Raw genomic sequence first — 5,713 nt, forward strand, 5'->3', positions numbered from 1 at the left:
ATAAATTAGCACTGCATATGTATCACTATTTACTCTTTCTGATATTTCATGATTTATGAAGCTTAACAGTCTCCTTAAAGGACACTGAACATTCCTGGTGGCATATTTCACCTTCTTGTAAGGTCAGTTTGTGGGAATAATGAAATACCAATAAATCTCTGCATGAACTTATGATTTAATTACTTAGGAAATACACACAAAAAAATTGAGTTTTGTAAAATGCCACTTCAATAGAAGAATATTGAAAAGTGTTAACTTTAATTTACTGTATTTAAAATGGTGTTTTCTTGTGTCTAGTTTCATTCATTATTCATATTTAGAATGAGTTTTGCTTAAATGCTTCACCATATCAACCCAGTTCCAGCCTCATGGAAGTTCACCTTTCTGATCTGTCTTGTCTACCAGCTTCCATTACTGGGTTTGTGAAAGCTGTTCTTTTTTGTCTTTTTTCTTACTTGAGGGAGCAGTATTAGGAGTTTCAACTGAAATAGTATTGTTTACATAGAATTAATAGGATGATGATTCTCCTTGAGCTGTTCTTTATTTTCCTTGGCATATTTAAGCAATGTCTATGTCATTGCAGTTGCAAGATTAAATTTAACTTCATGATGTTGTTGAAAAAAACATTCATAGATATGATTGGAGCTGTTTGTGAATATGTTTCAGTCCAAGAAATTTCTATTAAGAAGACTTTGGGATCACCATTTTCACCATATATTGAAATAAACTGGACTTAGGTCTTGGAAATTTTTGGTGCTGTCATAAATAGAATGCAATGCTTCCAGCTCCGTCTCCTGTTCCTCCGTGGTGCTCATTGCTCTAGCAGTGAAGTCCTCCCTCTGTGCTAAAGGAAGCTGGGGGAGGGAGAAGGAGGCAGCTAAGGCAGGGAACAGCACCCAGAGGCCAGAACCTATCCCCTTCCTCACCTTGCTGCACTTCCATCCATAGATGTTTCTAAGTATAAAGATACTGTATATCATGTCATGTGAATTTAAAAAAAATGTCCTGTCCTCAGGGAGTTTACATGGTTTTTTTTGCTCCAATAGTCAGTTAGAAAAGACCTCCAAGGTCCCTAAGTCCAATCCACAGCTGAAAAAGAATCCTCCTTACAACATTCCTAGCAAGTGATCATTGAGGTTCCATTTGAAATCATCCAGTGATAAGAAACCCACTATTTCCTGAGGCAGCCCATTTTACTTTTGCCCACTAGATTTTTGATAATTCCAGCTATTAAATTGTTCTGGGAACAAACTACAATTGTTTTTCAGCCTGGGATCTTCTTTAAGCTACATATACCAGATAACTTTCAACCAAGGGCTTAATAAATGCTTGTTGATTATTGATTTGGTTCCTTAATACTGTGTTCTAATGATGCTGGTCATCTTCTGTTGAATAAGTTTTAATTTGTCAACAACATTCTTTAAATACGGCACCAAAATTGAATTAAACATGCAAAAGTGGTCTAACCAAGCCAGAATATAGCAGTATATCACCCTGCCCTTTCCGCATTCAGACACCATGCTTTTTAAAAATGTCACTCTATTAATTCTTATTGAAGAGACATTCCACTAAACACTGAGATTTTTTCATATGAAATATTGTTGATTCTTGTATAATGCGTGCATTCTTGAACCATTACAGATGATTATTTTTGCCAATATTATATTTTATTCACATTTCATTCATCTCTTTGTTCTAGTTGGATAGTAGGGTTTTAAATCCCAATTCTATTGGACTTTATGTTAGCTATCCCATCTTCCTTTATGTGAATTCCAAAATTGATAAATATGCCATTTACACATCTTCCTCTAAATTATTGATTAAAAAATGTGGGACAGAATAGGGCTGTGGATAAATCTCTGGGACACTTCTACAATAGCCCTTCAGTTTGACATTGATGGATATCAATTACTATTCTTTGGTCTACTCATTTGATCAGATCTAAATCTACCTAACCATATTCTTGTGCAGCCCAAATTATTCCATTTTGTCCACAAAGATATTTTAAAGGATTTTGAGAATGACACGCCTTACCTAAATCCAGGTATATTATGTATATGGGATTCCTTTAATCAATCAGTCTAAAAATCTGGCAACAAAAGAATGGAAATGATGTTACTTTGATATGACCTGTTCCAAAGAGACTCTTAATGAACCGTTTCTCTTTTTAAGTACTCATAAATCATAACTTGACTAATGATTTCAAGAAATTTATTAGGGGGGATTTGGCCAAGATGACAGAGAAAAGGCATGGCTTCACCTATGCTCTTCCAAATTCCCCTCCAAACAACTTTAAATGATGTATCAAAAGGGATTCTGGAGCAGCGGAATTCACAAAAGTATGGGGTGAAACAATTTTCCAGCCCAAGACAACCTAGGTCAGTAAGAAAGGTCTGTCACATGTGGTGAGAGTGGAGTGCAGTCCAGTGCAGGTAGGCCTGGCCTTAGCAAGACTTGGGAGTGACTAGATCATCTTCATCATCATCATCATCAGCAGCAGCAGCAGCAGCTTCGAGAGCTCTCAGCCCACAAATGTTAAGGGGAATAGACAAGGGTCCCTTTGCTGGCACCATGGTCAAGACTCTTTTGCATTGCCCATACATGGATTCAGACCTCAGTCCTGGGTCATAGTCCTGGGGCACACAGGAACACTAGCATGCCAGGACTTGGAACTGTAGCAGAGTAGGGACCCTGGTCACAGTTCCAGGATGGAAAAGAAAGCTTGTGGTCACTCACATACCAGAGCACAGGCCAGGAGAGCAATGAACACCTCACCTTGGAAGAAACCATATATGAAAATATACAGGCCTTCAAAAGTAGCTCTAAAAGCAGCAACAAGAAGGCCTGAAGCTTGAGGCAGTGCCCCCTCCACCCTGAGCACAAAATCCAGCTTTAAAATGGAGTTGAAAGTCAAGAAAAAGACTAGAAAAATGAGCAAACAATAAAAAAGAACCTGCCCATAGAAAGTTACTATGATGACAGGGAAGATCAAAACACAAATTCAGATAAAGACAACGAAGTCAAAATTGCTTCATCCAAAGCCTCAAAGAAAAATGTGAATGGGTCTCAGGCACAAAAAGAATTCCTTGAAGAGCTCAAAAAGGATCATAAAAATAAGAGAGGGAGTGACAAAATTGGGGGGAAAATGACAGTGGTGCAAGAAAATCATGAAAAAAAGATTCAACAGTTTTCTAAAGGAGGCACAAAAATACTGAAGAAAATAACACCTTAAAAAAGACTATACCAAATAGTAAAATAAGCACAAAAATAGAATGAAGAGAACTCTTTAAAAGGCACAATTGAACAAATGGAAAAAGAGGTACAAATGCTCACTGAAAAAAATAATTCTTCAAAAATTAGAATTGGGCAAGTGGAAGCTAATGACTTTATGAGACATCAAGAAAAAATAAAGCAAAATTATTTTTAAAAATTAAAAAAATAGAAGAAAATGTGAACTATCCCATTAAGAAACTGACATGGAAAATAGATCCAGAAGAGATATCTTCAAAATTATTAATTACCTGAAAGCCAGGATTAAAAAAAAAAAGAGTCTAGACATCATTTTTCAAGAAATTATTGAGGAAGAAAATGAAATTGTGAGACCCATTGTGGTGGAGCAGGTAAATACCAATTCCAGAACCCCCCATGTGCCTTAGCATAGCCAGGAGAACTGGCAGACTCCAGCTCTGTTAATCACCATGTGCTTCAGTGTAGCTCTGAGCAAACAAGTACTGACTAGCATGATAAGAAAGTAGGCCAGCCGCTTCCGGGAGCCAAGACGGTGGAGTGAAAAGGTAGTCACTCTCACTCTCCCCTACCAACCTCTGAAAACCCAGAAAATATCACCCCAGAAAAAAAAAAAAACCCTGGAACACCTGAACTAGAAGAAAGATGGGGAGCAGCAGTGCAGCAGCCCAGCAAACTGTTCTCCCAATGCCTCAGCAAAAATAAAGGAGGCAGAATTGTAAGGGACCCCAGGCAGATAAGTACCCTGCTGCATTCATCTGAAAGGAGGTGAAGAAAACAACCTAAAGGCTTCTTAAAGCCCCAGCCTTGCTCATTCCAACCCAACACCAGGTGAGCTATGGGAGCCCTGCAGCCTCCAATTGTGAAGAAATCCTGAAGCCCAGGTGGTAGAGCAGGCAAACACCAACACCTGGACCTCAGAGTGCGTCAGTGAGGGTGAGGGGAACGGTGGAAACCAGCTCAGAAAACCACCAGGAGCCTCAGCACTCCACCACAAAGGAATCTCCCAGTGCATTAGCAGAAACGAGGGAGACAACACTGCAGGGGGGCCCAGGCAGAAAAACACCCTGCAGCACCCATCTAAAAGGAGCTGAAGAAAGTGAAAGGAAAGGAAAAGCAGGCAACCTAGAATTCCTCAAAGTTCCAGCCTTGCTGATTCCAGCCCAACTCCAGGTAAGCTGCCAGAAACCTACAGCCTCCAACTGCCAACATAAGAGGCCCCAGCACACAAAGCCAGTGACCAAGACCTAGGCTCCCAACACAAGAAGCTTGGGTCAGTACCCTCTGTTCCCCAGCAGGAGAACTCAATCTCTTTAAAGGCCAGGGAATAAAGAAACACCATGAGTAAAAAGAAATGTACCATAGATTCATATTATGAGAAGAGTGAAGATCAAGACAGAAATTCTGAAGAGGACAACATTATCAACAAACCCACATCTTCAATGTCAAAAGGGAATATGAACTGGTCTGAAGCCCAAAAAGCCTTCATAGAAGAGCTCAAGAAGGATTTTAATAGTCAAATGAGAGAGGTAGAAGAGTCCTTCAAAAATACAATTGGCCAATTGGAAAAAAAAATACACTGAAGAAGTCAAATCCCTAAAAAACACAATTGGCCAATTGAAGAAGGAAGGACAAAAACTAACAGAAGAGTATACTGAAGGAAACAAGTCCCTAAAAAACACAATTGGCCAGCTGAAGAAGGAAGTACAAAAACTAACAGAAGAAAGCAATCTGTTAAAAACTGGAATTGGACAAATGGAAACTAATGTCTCTATGAGAGAGCAAGAATCAGTCAAACAGAAACAAAAAAATGAAAAAATAGATGAAAATGTAAAATACCTCATCAGTAAAACAACCGACCTGGAAAATCGACTCAGGAGAGACAATTTAAATATTACTGTACTACCTGTAAATCATGATGAAAAAAAGAGCCTGGAGAGTATCTCTCAGGAAATCATAAAAGAAAACTGCCCAGAAGTCCTAGAACCAGAAGGGCAAATACACATAGAAAGAATCCACTGAACATCACCACCTGAAAGAGATCCCAAATTGACAATGCCAAGGAATATAACAGCAAAATTCCAAAATTACCAGATGAAAGAGAAGGTGCTGCAAGTAGTCAGAAAGAAACAATTTAAATATCATGGAACCACAGTCAGGATTACACAGGACCTTGCACCTTCTACATTAAAAGACTGCAGGGTGTGGAACATGATATTCCATAAGGCAAAGGAGCTTGGAATGCAGCCAAGGATCAATTACCCAGCAAAAACAAGCATCATTTTTCAAGGGAGGAGGTAGATTTTCAGTGAAATAGGAGACTTCCAAACTTTCCTGATAAGAAGACCAGAGCTCAACAAAAAATTTGATCTTCAAATACAGCACTCAAGAAGGACATAAAAAGGTAAATGGGACAGAAAGATACAATATGTTATTAATAAGGGGGTGGGGTTTAAACCCCTACAAG

General features: G+C 38.8%; 1 pseudogene; it reads right to left on the reverse strand.

The window, feature by feature from the left end:
* Window positions 1–306: 306 nt before the first annotated feature.
* Window positions 307–815, reverse strand: LOC110201698 (RWD domain-containing protein 4 pseudogene; annotated as a pseudogene).
* Between the last annotated feature and the right edge of the window lie 4,898 nt (window positions 816–5,713).

This window comes from Phascolarctos cinereus, unplaced genomic scaffold (assembly GCF_003287225.1).
Source record: "Phascolarctos cinereus isolate Bilbo 61053 unplaced genomic scaffold, phaCin_HiC Scaffold_726;HRSCAF=1367, whole genome shotgun sequence".
Taxonomy (NCBI): domain Eukaryota; kingdom Metazoa; phylum Chordata; class Mammalia; order Diprotodontia; family Phascolarctidae; genus Phascolarctos; species Phascolarctos cinereus.